A 19,465-nucleotide genomic window follows, 5' to 3' on the forward strand; every position below is an offset into this window, starting at 1 on the left:
GTGCCAGCTGGGGGCGACCTTTTCAACCAAGAGTGGGACACCCAAGGCAGAGCATTAAGCAACTGCTGACCATAAACTGAGGCACCTTTCAACTCAGTAGAAAGAGGGAATTGTAGGTACACGTGTTTAATGTTAGGCCCAAAAGAACTTGTTCTCAAATCAGGTACCATAGCTGGAGTACTGGCTAAAGCGTTTGAGCATTCGATAAAGCCAGCTGTTTGGCTAGAAAGCCTGAATTTAATTTGGTTGGTAACTCACAAATAAGTGCTTGCATATTTTCTGTTAGTTTAATGCACAGCACTCCACATCAGCTCAAATTCAGTAAAACCAAACTCAGTAAAAATACTCCCTCCATATTATTTATACAATTTGTTCAAAACAAGGCAATTTTCTATCACTCACAAACCACACTTGTTTTTATTTTTATCCCTGTTCTTTGTGTCTTAAGAACACTTTAGGGCTTATGTTCAGGTTTTGTCCGGTATTTCACAGTTCAGACTTCAGTCTAGTGACCCTTAAGGAGGGCTAATGAAGTTGAATACTAGTGTTTAATCCTCTTCAGAACTACTAACATGCCCGTCATCCAAAACAGCCTCCTTAACAGCCATTGGGCCTGATCCAAAATCCACTGAAGTTAATGGGAGTTTTTCAGTCAATAACAGAAAATTCAATTAATCAGCTTACTTAGTTGAATTCTAACACTTATACAGCTGGTCATCCCACATATACTATACTAGCCACTGAGTCGCTCCCCTCAGGTTAAAGTCCATCAAAGATAACAAAAGACAGTACACCTTTGTTTAGATCTCCTGTAATCACACTGGTGGGAATTCCATTAGACAGATGTATAAATGCTACAAATAACACCAATCGGCTTTTTTGCATCTCTGTGTTTACATCCACAACAAAGACATTCTTTATTCTTCAAGGAAAGTATAGCTCAGTTGTCAAAAATGTCATCCTGCCTCTGAATTAGTCAAGAGGAGACTTCAAGTATTAAAAATAAAAACAAATAATTGATTCTGTTGCTCATTCCTTCAGCCAGCAGCGTTTTCAGCATGGTGGACGTATTTCCAACTCTAATACGGTGACTTCTAGACACAGTTTCCGTTCCCAAAGACATAGGTCTCTGATAGGACTTAATTTGCTTAGCTGCTTTCCAGCAATGTTACCACGTTGACCAAATGGGGGCTGACCTGAACCTTCTGTATCCAGCATGCCTTTTATCAGCTAAAGTTAAGGCCAATAGAGATTAAGAGAAAAGCCTGATAAGACTGTTTTCTCTTCTGCTATGAGCTTCTAATGATGTATACAGATGGCAAGGTTTTAAAGAATGCAATGAGTGCTTATTTGGGCAGCCTGTAAAAAATCATAAACAAGAGACGCTCCCACGCTTTTTGTCTTCCGAGCCCCTATTTTCTTCAATCCAGCCACTCTTTAGGGCAACTAAATTGCTTTTTCAGTTTTTATTTAAACCCCAACCACTTTTATTATTTACATCTGGTGGTGCCCTTATTTATGTCCCTTTCCACTTCCCTCCAAACACTCCCTTACTCACAGGGCTGCAAGGCATTATGGTTCTTCAGTCTCAGCAGGAGAACTCCACACTGCCTTCAAACAAATAATTAAGGGGAAGGTTAAAGGTTCACCTGGAGGTCATATCTTTGGATACTGGTCAGAATGTTTACATTAGTAAAAAAATGGGCATCCTCTGAAGTATTTTTTCAATGGACATTAAGAACATTTTAAGTCCTGAAAGTAAAGTGACTCAACTGGCTCACATGTATGAGTTTACAAAATTTGGTTTGACAGTGTTACATATTCAACCAGGATACTGGCTTTATGGGATGGATTTTGAAAAGCCAGCCTCTGTGTCTGCATGCATTTGCCAGCCATTCAGTTCCAAAGGAAGACATTTTGCCCTAGGTTTATTAAACCCACAGGAGTAATTCTAGATCTTCTATATGAACTACTAGATGATTCAGTAGGTATTATCTGATAAGGAAGCTGAAGCCCTGAAAATGAGCCCCCAAAACTGTACTGCCTAACAGAAAAATCCACTAGGGAGACTTGTACTAAATTATAAGGCCACATATTTCCAGTAAATGCTGAAAGACTACCATAGATATAACTTGATTCTGAGCCCTACTTTCTAGGTGTTCCTTTTTGTTCCTGAAATTTTGCACATGCAAAAAATTGCAAGTGTAATTGATGTCACTTGATGTACCTTGCTGTAGGGGCAGGGGTACAGTCAAGTACTTAGACATCTGGGTTTTCAAAGGAGCATAGGGGAGTTAGGCACTCAAATCCCATTAAAATGTAATTCCCTTTGAAAATTCCAGCCAGCCTAAAATTGCATCACTTATGCCCTCAAGTGACTATATCTGAAAAATGTCATCTGAAATTATTTGTATCAACAAAACTGCAGATGCAAAAGCAGATGTAGAGTTCAGTGCAGGCTGAAAATCAGGTCCAATATTCATTAGCAATGACTACATCACATAAACTGCCAGAACAACTGGCAGAAATGCACAGAATAGTGTTTGTATATTATTATTTATAATGCACCATCAATGTGAATGATTCATAATAGAGACATGGAAGCCATAGTCCCTGACCTAGACTTTACATTTTCCGAGGGCTTTTCTTTTATATGCCTCAGGGTGTTATTTTTGGGGCCAAAATAATGCAAGATCTAGTCCTTGCAAAATATTTCAGTTCATGCATTAGAGAAACACTGTAATGTTACTTTGGCAGAAATGTTTTTAAGGGGCATTAAAAGACCAGGGAAAAAATTAAACAAAAATACAAATAACACTATTTTCAGCATTATTTGGGCCCCTATGGAACCGGAATTCATGGCTCTGTTCCTTAGCACTAACTGCCAACCTCGATGGTTGCCTTCACCCAGAGACCAAAGACTGAATGGGAAAAGGTGAACGAATCATCTCCAATGGAGAGAACTGCTCTATTATTAATCATAATAATTATTTGTATTCTAGGAGCACATAACAGTTCCAGCAAAGATCAGGGCCCTGTTTCACTACGTCCTGTACAAACATGTAATGAGAGACATATCCTGTCCCAGTGTGAATGGCCTGGATAAACAAAAGGTGAGAGAATGATAGCATGATTGTTGTTCCTGGTTTATAGAAAAGAACTGATACAGGGGGAGATTAAGTGACTTGCCCAAGGTCATATAGGGAGTTTGTGGCAAAGCCAGAACGTGATCCTAGATTTCTCCACTCCTCATCCTGTGATCTGTCCAGTCCACCATCTACATAACTGTTTTTCCTCTCTCCATCCATATTAACATTCAGGCACATTGGCAGGGGTGTAAGAGTGAAGCTCATATTGCCACTATATGTGCCATGGCTGTTCTGCAGATAAACAGGGGACTTCAGCCTCCAGGGTTGTCAATTTGGCACCTTTCACAAGCTCTACATTCACACACATGCAGAATTTGGCTCTTACCCTGGAATGATAAACGAGGCGTGTATTGTTAAGCAGAATACATGTAATTGGGGTACTACACATAATGCAACTCTCACTCCCATCATTTTGCAGATTTCAGATCACCACCTCTACTAATTCAAACAGTGGGCATTGGCTATGAAAGGATGTATTTCTGTTAGCATTGTTACATGAAGCAGTCATATATATGATACAGGGTCAAATCTATTCACCTATTCAAACTTCAAATGGTTCCACTCAGGGCCGGTGCTTGCATTTAGGTGACTTAGGCAGTTGCCTAGGGCGCCAAGATTATGGAGGGGGCGGCATTTTGCCAGGGGGGGCGGCAGGCGACTCCGGTGGAGCTGCCGCAGCCGTGCCTGAGGAGGGTCCCCTGGTCCACGGCTCTGGTGGAGCTGCCGCAGGCAGGACTGCGGCAGGTCCACCGGGGCCGCGTGAGCAGCGGACCGTCTGCAGAAATGCCTGCGGCAGCTCCACCGGAGCCACGGGACCAGCACGGGAGCTGGCGAAATGGCTGTGCGCCTAAGGCGCTAAAAATACTAGCACCGGTCCTGGTTCCACTAATTGCATTAGAGCTATATGTTTGAGCAAGTCAAACAGGATATAGATCAACATGTAAGATGATGTGGACATTTAAAAGAAATCTCATTGCTTGATAGTATTTTATCTGTGCTCAGCCAAAAAAGAGCAGTAGAGGTAAACTAGCAGATTCTACAGTTTGCAGAATATATTAAGTGTAGTTAGGCATTTTGCTTAGGCAGACCAGCTGACCTAAGCGTCTTCCTATCTCTAATTAGCACCTTTCTAATATTTGTAAAAATTGCAGCTGTTCAAATGGCATCACTGGTTTTTTAATCTATATGTTCTATATGCTGTAAGAAGTCATACACAATATTTAATTGCATCAACACATGTAGTTACCATATTCTAGCTGAAGTCACTCCAGAATGATTTTAAAGTCACATTTACCTAATACATTTTAATTTTATGATAAATAACATTCTGCTAAAATTTCAAAGAAATACTAATGCAAACTGCAAAAGAAAATATGCAGCAGATACAGATCTCTTGGTCTGCATGCTCAAGCATGACACATTATTATACAATTTTTGAGGTTTCCCACTGGTTTCGTTGTACAAAATTTCATTTTTTAAGATATGGCTCATTCAATTAGTGAATCAGGCATACTTCGCACCTGTGGGGTGGGCCGTTGCTATGCACGGCTCATGAGACGCCTAATGGCCTCGGACACTATTCGATGGTCTAGAGACATTTACACAGAGCACATCACCGGCCACCGCCAATACTGAGTGTGAGCCGGCGTGACTTTGTGAACCCACGAGGGGGAGGAAACTTGTGGACCTCCCCTACTGGACTTTATCCCCTGAGCCCTGAACCCACCGAACCGAACTCCACCATGTGAGGGTCATCCTATCCCCATTACCCAGCCCGCTTATCTTTACCCATGACTGTCTGTAACCTGTATGTATGAGCGATGCACCCCCACTGCTTCCTGACTGTATCTTGATCTCACCCACCGTACACCCTGCATTGGGAACATGGCAGACTGTATATGCTATGTGCTGTTCAATACCAAACAACTAGCATCCCCCTATACTCTGCATGCTACCCCCGATGATCAATAACTGACTTTTCAAACTCTCTGTATCGTTTATTTTTTAACATTTTCTAGTAAACTTTTAAATCTGCAAGTGCACTAGGTCCTGCACTGATTTATACTGGGCAGGTTGCTTCAACCCCACTGTAAGGCTATTGGAGGAGATTCATTTCACTTGCATAAGGCCACAACAGTCTGGTTTTATGTGAGTGAAAACCAGCAATGTTTGGAAACATGAAATTCATCCCCAACCTGGGACCAGATGGCTGGTTGCAGCACAGAGTTGCATTCAGCCCCAGTCACTATCTTAGGTTATAGCGTGGCAGTGTGAGATCTAAGTGGCGGAGAGGATCTTGTGCTGCTCCTCCACAGCAAAGTGAATTTCCCTTCTTGAGAAGAAGGAGGTAGAATATGAGGCCACAGAGTTTAGCTCTAAAGTTTCGTCAGTATCACTATGCTCTCTTGATTCTACTTCAAATATCCATAACAGACAATGATATGTTAAAATAACAGAAGTTCTTTAAATCAGTCATCTCACTGCATGCACAGAAAGACACTCAACTCTTTAACATGGAAAAAAGAGAAGGGAATAAATCAATAAAAAGAATACACTTCCAGTGAACTCCAAAGATTAACTACAGCAGTGCCTTGTCTCAAATTAGATTGCATGCTGTTTGGGTCCAGAACCCTGTCTGCCTGGGTGTTTGTAAAGGACAGAGATCCTTACTAGGATTGTGGCACCTTAGAGACTACCACATTTATTTTAGCATAAGCTTTCGTAGGCTTTCGTTTTTGTAGCCCACGAAAGCTTATGCTCAAATAAATTTGTTAGTCTCTAAGATGCCACAAGTACTTCTGTTCTTTTTGCGGATACAGACTAACATGGCTGCTACTCTGAAACCTGACTAGGGATTGTGGCACTAATATAATAAAATAATAATAATAATAATAATAATAATGTTAATATATTTTCTTTATTATTAAATGTGAGATCTGGTCTACCTAAAAGTCACCCCCCTGAGAGAAGTAGTTAACCCAAGTTAAGCCCCAGTATAGATACTGCTAGGCTGGTGGAAGAGGTCTTCTATAGACCTCGCTGCTACCTCCTGAAGGAGAGGACTTATTACAGAAAAGAAAAAACCACTTCTGTCACTGTAGCAAGTGTCTACACTGAAGCACTAGGAGTTAGATACCTAACCTCCTTAGATGTTTTTTAAAATCCCACTAGGCAGCCAACTGCAGCTTTAGGCACCTAAATACCTTTGAAAATCTGTTCCTCAGTACTTATGAAAGTTACCAGATTGAGGGCACGGGAGCTACTAGATACAACAGTGAGCATGCTAGTGCAAGTTTTTCCACGAAGCTTGAACTATGTGCCTCAACCCTGCATTAGGGGTTCTTTCTAGGGGTGAGAGAGTAATCCAGGCTCTGTGCCCCTTCTTACTTTTGGCCACTACTATATCAGGTTAGATTACAGGCCACTAACTAGGAGTAAAACTCTGCATCCCATTTCCACTACCCTGAGCTATCCAGTGGAATCTTCTGAAATATTCAGTGCTCTGCGTATCAAAGCAAAATACAGTTTAGTGTAAAAAAAAATGTTGTTCACAAATAGTGGTATGAGAAAGTAGTGATAGTTTTTTTTATCCCTGGCACATTTGTTTGACATCATTATATGGCACTTAACATACATACCATGAAATGGCTGTTTTCACATTGCCCCAGTTCAGCAAAGCCCTTTAGCACGTGCTTAACACTCGCTGAAGTCAATGGAATTTAACCACATACTTCAGTGCTTTGCTGAATACGGGCCTAAAACAGGTAAAAACTCCAGTGTTTGTAACTTTTGATGGGAGAATTAATCTTCGTCCTAATGACATTTCAACAATCAAATTGTGAAAAATGTCAGTGTTTTGGCTCAAAAAAACCTTTTTTGATTTCCATTTAAACTAAGCCCACTGTCTCTCACTAATTTTCTGAGAAAAACCACAGAATTTGTCTGGTTAGTTGTGAAATCTAATTAAATTTTGTGAATTTGAAATGAAATGGACAAAAAATTCACATGGAAAGGTTTTCTAATTTCTTTGTGATATTTTTTGCTGAGCTCTGTTCATGATGCTTATGTATCTGACATGTTTCTACCACACCCTGACTGTATAATTTCAGAGGAACAGAGCTATCTGGAAATGTGGAATCTGAGAGACTAAAATTGCAGCAACATTTTAATATCTATAAATATACCCCCCTTTAAAACTATTCATTGTTTATCAATCAGACTTTCATTTTTGCAGCTGAAATCTAACTATTTTGGTTTGTTTAACCTTTTCACTCCAGTGTGTGTTTTGAACTTGCAGAATTAGGTTTAGGTGTCCTTTTGTGTATGTGTGTATATATAAAAATGGCTGATAAACCCCTTGTTTCTGCTTCACTGACTCTATGCCACACCTGTTTGTCAACTCTTATGTGCAGCATTCCTTATAAGAAAGTATAAAGCTGAATGTAGCCACTTGGATGTAAGCCAGCCAGAAAGGCTCCCTTAAGTTAAGAATATTGAGCAGTGGAGTCATTTACATGATCGATTTTAAAAGAGGGAAAAAAAAAGGGACTTATTCCTTGACAAAACTTCTTAACACTGGATTGGATAACTTTGTTAGAGGCATTGTAAGTATTCCAGGGAAGATTAGGCTATTTTAAAAATGGCAAGGCTGGCTGCCTATTAGATAGATAGAAAGTCTTTGTTCATTGATGGTTCCACAGACCTCTACCATGTCTTATATGTCACTTGTAAAAGTATCACCCTCATAGAAGATGGTAATTTTGGAAATTACATTATGGCACTCAAAAGTCTGTGTATTTCAGTAGTTCAAGCATTCAAAAATTATGAGTCAGGCTGCCCAAAAGCATGAGAGTGACTTAAAAATCATGATATATTTACCTTCTGGGGTTTTTTTTGAGACTTTGGGGAACACTTGAGTTACATTTTCAAGCATTTCTCCACAAGCATGAGGGCTAGAAACTTAATTAGGAAAGAAAGCAAGCAAGCCAAGATTCTCACCTAACCACTTTTTCTCTGGGAGCTGGGACTTTAATAAGTTAAACATGAAATACGATGAAACTCCTGATAAAATCACGGGAGTTGTCAACACTGGTATTTATTTAGCTCACAGAAAATGTGTGTCTTTAAACATGTAGCTCTTCTATCAGGTTATATTTCTGGAGCATGGGAAAATGATTGGGCACAAGCCAAGAGTCTGAGGGTTTTTTGTTTTGTTTTGTTAACAGCCAGTGCTAATAGTACTTACGTTGAAAGTGCAAATGCTACAGAGTTACACTTGTTTATTCCATAGAGCAGGTGTTTGCACATGTGGACTGTATGGGAATCTCACCTCTGCAGTAGTTTGATGGCAAGAAAATGAAACCTTTTTTTTTGTAGACAGAGAAAGTGAGGCCTGAAATATACAGTGCTGACCCTAGGTTTTGCAGAACCCAATACAATCATCACTCTTGCCTGCTTTCCCCCATTCCAACGGGCACAGAGTAATCCCTGGCCTTGGCTGCCTGCCTGTGCCCACTTCCACATACTTGTTTATGTGCTCAAAGGCCCCTGGAGACCTCCTCCACTGCATGTAGCAGGAAGCCAGGAGGTGGAGCAAAAACATAGCTTTCCAAATGGGATGTGCAGCTGGAGAAATCACTCTTGTCCTGTGACCTGCTGGAGTCAAATGGGACCATGCATGAGGATATGGGATGGTGCCCTGGCTCCATGGCTGGCAGGTTGAGTGCATATCTGTGTCCTTGGAAGAGGGGAACCATATACTAACACATAGGTCATGTAAGCCTAGTGTTGCCACTGTACATATGTTGTCTAATAGTCATATCCTGTAGCGTGCAATTCATTTCTCTGAGTAAAAGGTGTATCTTCATTGCTACAATTCCATTTTGGCCATAAATAGTGAGCTAGCTCCATGACTGAATCCTACCCCATTTGTATTTTGTTAAATTGCATAGTGGAAAGGGGACTGCATTATCCAGGATTGCAAATATAGTGTAAAAACCCATCGTGACTGAGAACCAGTTAGAGAAATAAATCTGTTAACATTGAGTTTAATGAAGAATTCCCACTACACAAAGAACCCTCTACACACAGATTTTTCATTATAAGCTTTCATGATATTTTAACCTAGGTGGAAAATTATCTTTTATTTCCCTTGGAATTCTGAATGATAATAAACACTATTCAGTGAATGTAATCACACCTCATACCACATAACAAAGCATCCCAGCAGGTCATGATTTTTGAAGCAATGTCTGTTTCTCTTTCAGAATGCCATCAGATTATTCATATATGGTTATTTATCATGCACCGTAAAAGCGATCTTTCAAAGGTACTTGAAAGGAAGGGAGGAGACAAACAGACAGAGTTCCTTAGCTATTCATATCTTAAAGATAAAATGCTAAGTCAATAGACATAAGTTGTAGTATATTACCTCATCCTGTACTTGATTTATTGCAAGTGGGAAGCAACTAGAAACTAAATTACTTTGAAAGTTTTACTACTGACATTAAAATTCCAGGTCTGTATACATACATCTTATGGAGACTCTGAACACAATTTTAGCTAATTTGGCATGTACTCTACTTTGCTTGCACTGGACTGTCCACATTAAAAGTGAATTCAGACCTTTCTGCTGATTCTTAACTAACCCTTGAATTTCAAAATGTGTTAATTTGTCATGTTAAACTCACAGGAGGAGATTTTGAAAACTGGGAGCTGCTGAGTGTTCAGCACTTTTGAAAATCAGGCCACTTATTCAGGCACTTAAATGCAGCTTTCGGATCCTAACTTTGGGCAGCCATTTTTGAAAATCCATATTTTTGTAATAGTCAATCAAATTAAAGTCACTTCACAAATTCTTAACTAGTTCAAATCCAGTTTTCAACTAGTTATAAAGTAACCTGAAGAGGAGAGCTTAGCTATAAATTTAATCTCTGTTTAACTTTGCATCTTCATCATGAACTAAACATATTCATTCTCCATCTTACTTCTCAGCTGAAACTACCGAAGTATTAACTTGCCAAAAATGCACAAAAATGTTTAGCAGTTATGTATTGGATGTGTTTGAAGAGATCAAGGTGCACTCATATGTCCTGTGTTATGGATATCTCTGATTAGCTTGTCATCTACGCTGAAGAAGATGTAGCTTGATTCGCCTATGCTGTGTAGCAGGCCAGCTGTTAGCTGTCTGTCAAGCACCTAAAGTGGACAAGTAGTCCAGGAGCAAAAATGTCACTCCTTTGATCTGGCAAGGAGCAGCTGCTGATTTATAGAGTAGGACTTTGTTCTTCCGTTCTATTTTACTTTCTTTCCTAAGGCAGAACCACAAAATCCAGCAGGAAAAAAAAACTGCCGTTCTCTGCAACATCAACAAGCTCTGACAACTGCAACAGGGTTTTTCTTGGCCCTAACAAAGCTCTCAGCCATCTCCTTTGACGCTCACCTTTTTTTTTTTTCCTTCTTCTTTTTGCAATGTGGTAGTTATTGTTTAATTCAGCTTCTGTAAATGGAATGGACTGTGGCCAGCAAGCCTGGGGCATAAACACACCTGTATGAAAGAAGCCTTATTGTAGCAACCATCTACAACCAACCTGCACATGCACTACCAGTCTGTGAGTTCAGAAGGAATGCTCCATTTATCCTGACAGCAAATTTTGTCCAAAGTGAGCTATTTTTTGTATTCTCTGTCCTGTCTTGGCCATGCTTGTATATTTTTTTCATTGTCATTAAAGCTTCAAATCTAAAGGAAAAAGGATTAGGCTGGGAAATATATATTTTACCAATCAACCAGTGGACCTTAGCAAACTGGATCTTAACAGCTTAGTTTTCAAAATCCACCACCAAACTAAATTTATAGACGCATGCTAGTGAAAGTTTGAGAATCGCTGATCCTAAAGATGTTCACACTGATGCCGAGGCAAAGCTGCTGTGGCAGACACTGCCAACTTATACTGACCTCAGTTTCTTTTTGAGAAACATTCTGGGAAAAGGTATTTAATAAGCAATGGATTTTGACATGATTAAAGTTAGTCAGAACATCACATTGACAGCATGGAGTAAAGTTCTGTTCAGAATCATATTGCAAGGCGCCGAGCAGCTTCTATAAGGTGTTGAGCACCCTAAGTGGGGTGCTGAGCTCCCACCTCTCCCATGGAAGCGACTGCGGAGTCTCTCTGTGAAGCTGAGCCCTTAATCCAGTCTCAAGTTTATTAAAGGGGAAAAAAAATGCTGTAGGCCACAAGACGATGCCGTATGGAGTTACTGTGTTAAGGACTACATAAACCTGCGTGTACGGCGTTTGCTAAGAAGCCAGTATGTGTTCAGCGTTTCAGTTGGGTGCGAATCCAGGTATATGCCATATTCAGACTCCTTAATGCTTTAGGCTGACTGGAGGAGGAAAAGATTTAAAAAACAAAGGGGGGGAGGGCATGAGTTGAGTGAGGAAGAATCGCAGCACCACTATTTTCCAAGATGAGCACATGTTAGCTTGTGGAAACAAATAAATACTTGTACAGCCAAGGCCCTAAGGGAGGCAGGATAATGATGATCTACAGCATAGCATAAAATGATACATTAAAAACTATGTTGTCAGTGGAACAATAGAATATTAAGCAACAGTCCATAATAATTGGAGAATATTTTAATTATAGCTATAGATATCTTTCTCTAGCTGGTGGCTACTAAAGTATACATGAGAGGAAGAGGAACTAGTGAAACAATTAGGAGTAATGGTCAGAATATCTATATATATAATCTCAACACACACACACACACACACGCACACACACACACACACACACACACACACGCGCGTTATAGCACCCGTCACTGCAATACCTAATCACTTCCCAAGTAAGTTGTAGCTACTTGGTGATGTCCATACTTTTCTGCTCCTTGCCCTTGCTTGGTTATAGGAGGCTCTGCTTAGGTTTTATATACATATATGATCATGTTAATTTCACCCCTTTGATCACTCTGCTTAAGGTAAGCAGGCTTCATCAAAGAGGAGAGTCTTGAGGCTCAGTGTCTGAGTGCGTGGTGTGTGTAAAGGTGTTATCAGTTTGATAACAGGCTTTTGTTCAGTGTCTGTACAGCACCTAGCATAATGGGGTCCTAGCAATATTATTATTCAGGAGGGGTGAAGGCAGGACAGATTTATTCAGATCATCCCAGTCTCATGCTGATAAAGCCTTTATACCTTTCCACACCATTGCGTATTAAGTGTATCCTATATGTATCACAGAAAAAATGTTTTAGGACCACCTTAGAGAGTCTGTTAAAAACTTTATTGCAAATGTTGCTTTTAATGTTGTGGCTATGATAACAGGGCCTAAATTGCTGTAAGCCAAACTGTGCAGACCTCAGAGAGAGGAAAATTAAAACAAAAAAGGTGAGACTGCTCACTCTCCCACATGCATGCTTGCCTCATGGCTCATTCCCTGCTACCCAGTCAGCCTCGCTGGGTAATCTGAGGTAAATGCAAAGCACAGCTGGTAAGTCTGGGATAGAGCTGGCTAGAGCTCTGCAGGGGCCCTGGAGTGTTGCATTTGTTGTGATTGAGGACACACATGTGAATGTTGCACCACCCTTCTGTTCTCTCTCCTGGCTTCATTCTTCTGAACCAGCAGAGGATTGAAATTGACAAGGTTTGTGCTCTCTGAAGCACTCAAAGAGGTGGATTCAATACCAAGCTGGCTCACAAGAATTAGAGAGGGCTGGTGGGAGTCTGTCCCAAATTGCATCACTCTAAGGTTGCTGTTGGTGGGTTCCCCAGCTGATGAGCAAATTAACACTAATGCAAACTTTTTGTCTTTTTCTTTTTAAAGGCTGGCTAGCTAGCAAAGCATCTGGTTTCACATTTTAGGCTTGCCAACCTGGTTACTGTCACTTGAATATGCCATTAAAAAAGGAAATTATATCATAAAAAGGAATATGAAATTATCATTATACGTGGTGGTCATATATCTTTAATGAACATTGGACAGTATTGTGATATTTTCCCACTGTCATTCTTGTACACAGAAATGAAATATCTGTCATGAAATTAAACAAATCAGTCAGTCTTGCTTTCTGTATCTCTGTAACTCATTATGGGAGAAGTTTTGAAACAGAATGTGATCTTACATCATTTTAATAAAGGTTACGGATGGATTTTCAGCTCATTTTAACTCAGAATATGCTGACTATTTGGGCAAGTTTTGAGTAGGTCTCAAAAATTGCATCTGCACCACTTGTGGGGAGCGCATCCAATTGTATGAGCATCAACTTGCATTGGAGCTCATAAAACTGGCAACTGTGGGCTGCTTGATCCTGCAAGGTGCTGAGTGCTTAAGTTAATTATTTTATACAAAATGGAATAGCTTTAAGAAGAGAGCTTGAGAAGCCCCCACACCAGGACTCCCTCTAGGCTAGTAATTGGGGCACTCTCCTTGGAGGTTCCAGTCCTTGCTCCTCTCAGGCAGAGTGGGGATTTCAGCCTAGATCTCTAGGGCTTAGGCATGAGATTGGTGGCTGTGAGCATGCTCATCAACAGAAACTTTGGTGCCTACAGGACTTTATTTGGGGCAACCTTAGGTGCCTACAGGTTTAGGGGGCAGTCAAGTGGGGGTTTTGAGGATGTAAATTTTAGGTGCCAGAAGTGACAGTTTAGGTGCTGAAGGCCACTAGTGGATCTAGCCCTAAGGCGCTTTGGAAATAGGACTTAACGTGCTTTTGAAAATTTTACCCATGCTTAACTTTAAGCATTCAAATAGTCCCATTGACTCTGTGTGGACAGTCAGCATGAGTGTGTGCCATTTCACATAGTGGGCCACATCCTCAGCTGATGTAAATTAGTAAATTTTGAAGTTAATGAGGCTATGCTGATTTATACCAGCTGAGGATCTGGTCTACAGTGAGTACCAATGAAGGACCTGCACATTCAAATTGGATACATCTGTAATTGTTCTGGCCATATTTAAGAGGACCATCTGAAAAACTGCATCATAACAGTACTTGAGCAAAGTTTTTGTGGTTTAATACTCACAGATAATGCTACCCACCTGTGCAACATAACAGTCTTAATGTTTGAAAAGGGGTTATTTAATTAAAAATACAGGTTGATAAGTCTTTTCCTACCATATTTTCAATCCAAACATTGCAGCATTGTGCTAGGGCAATGGTCCCCAAACTGTAGGGTGTGGAGGAATGTTCAGAGGGGCACATGGCAGGGCACGGGCCAATCTCCACATGGGATGGGGAAGGGAGTGCCTGCCAGCCTTGCTCTACTCTCAGCTGCAGCTCCGTTCCACCTCCTGCTCTGCCCCCAGCCCTGCTCCACCCCCAGCCACAGCTCTGCTTTGCCCCCAGGCTAGCTCTGGCCTCATTCCCTCTCTCCCCCAAGGCCAGCTCCACCTTCAGCCCATGCTCCTTTGCTGAGCCAACTGTTCAGTAAGGAAGGGTGGGTGGGCACGGACAGATTCCATGACTGGTGGGGAATGGCATGACAGGAAAAGTTTGGGTACCGCTGTGCTAGGGCATGAGAATCTGAAGGTGAAATTGACAAGAAACCGACTAAATAAAAGTGAAAGTGAATTGTCCTTTTTCATTCTGTTTTCAGTATCCACACGGAAAAAAATAGAGAAAGATAAATCAACAGCAAAGAGAGTGAAAAGTCAATTAGATTATTATATTTCAGTTTGAATAATTAAAAATTATTTGTAACATTTGTGCATTGCTAAAAAGACACAATTTGTAACCCGATAATTCTCATTTAATATAATATTTAACTATTCAATATAGACTCACACACATGCAAACTTTTAGCATGACAAAGTCTTCAGCAAGGTAATAAAAGAAACAAAATGCAAACACTCAATGACTAAGGAGTGAAAACAATCTTCTCCTCTAGGAGCCAGATCAACTGGCAAAGGAGTGTATTTCTTCCTGAATCTCCAACAGTTGTTATATCCAGTCTTTCCAATGTGACTACATTATCATCCACAAAATTTTTAGCATCATCGTAATCATAAAAGATATATTTTATATCTTTATAAATCACATGAGGCTTAGCAGACTCCAGTAATGCCACATATGCTTTAATACTAGTAAATTCTAGCCTAAGAGAGTCTAGACTGTGTTGTATCATCTGAGTTTCCAGAAACATTTTAGAAAATATTAGTTCTTTGATTCGATAAAATATATATTAAAAAATACAGTGGTCAATAGCCAAAGAGAAAGCTGGCACCTTTAAATGGACCTTGACAGAAGCCTGACTTCGAGGCATCCATGTCTGTTTTCTATTTGTCCCTCAATCACTGATCCACTGTGGACGATGTAAAACAACTGCTCAATTTTCAAAGTGGGACACATGAATTCAGCACTCTGTGACCTATAATTCCAGGAGATCAGCCGTCCTTTGGTGGGTGAAATTGGTGCCCACAAAAAATACAAATGCCAGCTTTTCAGGCCCAAATTTTACATCTGCATTTCAAATACAAATCTCACAGTTCTAACTAACTAATTGTAGGGGCAAATCAGGTAACCTGATGTAATTTGCAGGTGAACAAAATGCAGGTAAAGATTTTGTGGATGTAAATTTTGCACCCAAAATGAAAGAGGCAGGGCTTCAATCCTACTAAAAATGGATCCCTAAGACTTACCTAGGAAATTGGACTTTCTGAACTAGCTTTCCCCTGGTATTTTCAGTGTAACATAGTTTTATTTTAATATTTATAATATATCATGCTACAACATCTTTCACACAAACTCCATTCCATAACAATTTACATAATTAGATAATTCATTAACAAAAAATATTTCAGAGGGAGAGAAATTAAGAGCCATAAACAAGGGAGAAAATATAAGTTTTCATTGAGTTTGAAAATATTATATCTGGAGAGTCAAAGATACAGGACGGTTAGTTCAAGTGGAAGGAACTGTAGAGGAAAAGGATGATGGATGAAAAGGGATGAGATTGTGCAACTAGGCAGGGTGGGAGAAGGCCATAGATAAACAGAGAGAGAGAGGCCATGAAGCAGGCTTTTACATGGTTTTAAAAACAGTTTTGAAAAGGACCCTGAAATGAACAATGGAAACCAGTGGAGTTGTCTGAAGGATAGGGTTGATATTGTCGTGTTTGAAGTATGTGTGAGAAGGAGGCAGAAACATTTGGCACATGATGGGGCATGGAGAACTGGGATTTAGAAGTTTTAGAGAAGGGAATTACAGTAGTCAAGCTGAAAGGAAGTGAAAGCATGAGCAGAAGTAGCATATGTGGTTAATACTGCTAAAGGCTGAGTTGCAGACAGAGGAGATGTGGAAGAATGAAAGAGCAGGATCAAGGATCACACCAAGGTTCTGGACAGTGGGAGTAAAATGAGGGAGGAGTTCTAAAGAGGCATGGAGGAGTAAGAATTGTGTTTGAGGATGTCCAAGAGAATAACATCTCACTGAGATATTTATTTGTCACTTCTGTTTATCAGGTTATAAATCCATCTATGTAAACAAACACTGTCTAATACATAAACTTCTTTTCATCATGCAGGGTTTACTATGATAGCTTGCAGTCTCTGCAATGTTTGTTTTAGTTGTGGATCGCTCCTTCTCACCAACAATTCTAATTCCCATATATTTAAGTTGGTGTGTAATATCTAAATCAGATTGGATTTGGCTACTGGGGAATGCATACAGGCTCATGGCTATGATCCTTTTCTTTGACATGACATTATTTTAACAGGAGGCGCTTCATTCCCTTTCTTGAGATCCTTCTTGTTAAATTTTACTAGACACTTTCCACTTCTAATAACTTACCCTCAGATATCACAACACGGCCGCATTTCAGAATCAGGAAACTAACTAACAATGTAAATAAGTTTCTGGTAAAATCTATGAGATTCTGGTAATAAAAGAAATAGCTATGAACAATTCTTGGTTATCTATAAGCAACATGTTTATAAGAATAGAGCACTGAGATTCAAGTCCTGAAATAGTATATATAGGTGTTAGGGATACACTCCAATACTCATCAATTGTTTATCTCAACAGTTCTTGTTTATGGAGTGCACAAGATCAAAACCAGCTTTTTACTTATAACTGTTTTCTGTGCTACCTGCCTGGCCTATGAACCCTAAAAGTGCCTGGATAAGGGTGAAGGGTTCACTCTCCACAAGCAATCCTGTCAGTCAGGCTAACAGCACTGATTCACTCACAGGAGGGGGAAAAAAAGAGACTCAGTTGTTGGACTTATTGACTCCAGGAAGGGCAGCTACTCTGTCATTACCATAGAGTGCACACAACCTGAGCTCTGTGTTGGGGCACTTAAAATTACTATTTGCTGTGAAGGATTGGCAAAGCAATTCTTAAAATGATGGGGTGAAAGTAAGAGAAGCTCCATTATGAGCTTTTCATTTGCCTTTAACGGAAGTGATTCTTTTTGAGTCTGACCCACTTATTACCTTTTGTTCACTTGTCTTTATTAACATATATTAACTGACTAGATTACCTTTAGAAACAAACACATTTCATTAGGTAATTGTATCACAATGGCCTCGTATTGGGAAGAAAGTAATTTTCAATCCAAACACAAAAAATGCATACAACCTGATGGATATCTATGTATACAGATACCCAGCCCTCTGTCCAAGAAGCCTGCAAATATCTGTAGGAAATGCAAAGCAGTTGTGTGCATTACACATGAGAAGAGATATTTTTTAAGAAAGGCGAAAAAAAATGTAATTAAACAGATGTCAAAATTATTTTCTTGTCACTATCTATCAGGATTGGTTAATATCCATGTACTGATGTTGCATAATTGTTCTTATGGAATGCTGATTCTCAGAACCATAATGAGTTGCTACTGCAGCAAAGCAGTGAAAGTGGCATCCCCACAGAGTTATCTTCTAAATTATTTATACTTGCAACACTTTCACATAATGGCAGTTTCAAACTCAAACAAACAAAGCAAACCGCACAATAAAGAGAGGGGAAGAGACTGTACAGGAGCCCTTTCTGAATGCAAGTAGGTAGAAAGGTGAGTCAAATAAGCTCATCAGCATTTGTTTTCCACTAGAATTCTCATGAGGCTTGCAATCAGACAGCATCAAAGCTCTTTGGGGTTGTGTCACCTTTGCAAGGGATTACACAGTAGTGTATTACCTGCCTCTGTTTTATCTGTCAAATCTGAAATGTTAAGGAATGCAAACTTTATTTTTCTTGTGCAAGTTTGCTTATTGTCTTTGAATCCCAGGGCAGAACCTCCCAAAAAGCTTAGCTGTCAAGAGGGTGCCAATGAAAGCAGATACTGGTATTGCTATGTCATATTCATCCCGTAGGCTATGGAGTTAGGTTTGCAGAGGTTTCTTTTAACAGCCTTAGCATTGTGCATTACCTACTCCACTTTGCACACCTGCCTTACTTATACTCAGTTTAATGATTAACATGTTATGGAGTCAATGCTATTATTTTCATCAGAAGGAAATAAACCATGGAGAAGGTTTTGTTTTGTTCTGTGTTTTAAACATCAAAACAAAATTCCAAAGGAAATCACTCAGACATTAGGTTATTAGAAAGTATCTAATAGTCAGTTAAAACACAGTCTAATTTCTGCTATACTGAAAAGATGAAAAGACCGAAGGCAGGGTTTTCTGTAGAGTGAACATGGAATTTCAGCCTAAATTTTAAGAAGTATCCATTCATTCTGACTGCCTCAGTTTCTGGGTGCCCAACCTACAGCACCCAAAATGACTGGCCAGCGAAAAGAGTGGCCTTCTTGGTCAAGTGTAGTCACTCTCAAATATTATGGGCCTGATTCACCACTTGTTACTTCAGTCTTACACCAGTGCACCTCCTTTGATTTCAAGGGAGTTAGACTGGTATAAAGTTGGAGAAACACTGTGGTGGATCAAGCCCTAAATTCAGACTCATGTTTTCTCCTAGATAATGGCTACTAATATATTTATGAATTTTAAAAGGCTTTTCAATTCAACTATCTATTGTTACTACGTGCAGGAAGTAAAGATGTAAATTACAACTAAGCTTTTAGGGGTTTATTCCCTCATGATGTGCTTGTGCTGTGAATGTTGGGGTGGGAAAGCAAGTATAGAGAACCCTTTATAAAATAAATGACACTGCGGAAAAATTCTTAATGCAGTGTCTGTGTGTATGGGGGTGGGAGACAGAGATGTTATCCACTGCATTTTAAATTCCTATGTACTATGAAATAATTCCTTAGTCCAGCTTCAAAAAAGTTTCAAAACTGTAGTTTAACGGGGTTTAAAATAAGTGCTGTCTAGATTATGGTTCGATCCTGATCACCTGAGAAGAAACAGAAAGTACTTTTA

The 19,465-nt window shown here is 39.8% G+C and overlaps 1 protein-coding gene and 1 long non-coding RNA gene across 8 annotated transcripts in view; one reads left to right on the forward strand and one right to left on the reverse strand.

The window, feature by feature from the left end:
* Positions 1–4,772, forward strand: part of LOC115650039 — a 17,677-nt gene extending 12,905 nt beyond the window's left edge. Inside the window, exons 3-4 of the long non-coding RNA XR_003999989.1 lie at positions 4,163–4,170; positions 4,706–4,772. This is a non-coding gene — a long non-coding RNA (uncharacterized LOC115650039). The remainder of the gene's footprint in view (positions 1–4,162; positions 4,171–4,705) is intronic.
* Positions 1–19,465, reverse strand: part of MEIS2 (Meis homeobox 2) — a 184,522-nt gene that overhangs the window by 7,141 nt on the left and 157,916 nt on the right. The window lies entirely within an intron of this gene.

This window comes from Gopherus evgoodei, chromosome 4 (assembly GCF_007399415.2).
Source record: "Gopherus evgoodei ecotype Sinaloan lineage chromosome 4, rGopEvg1_v1.p, whole genome shotgun sequence".
Lineage (NCBI taxonomy): Eukaryota > Metazoa > Chordata > Testudines > Testudinidae > Gopherus > Gopherus evgoodei.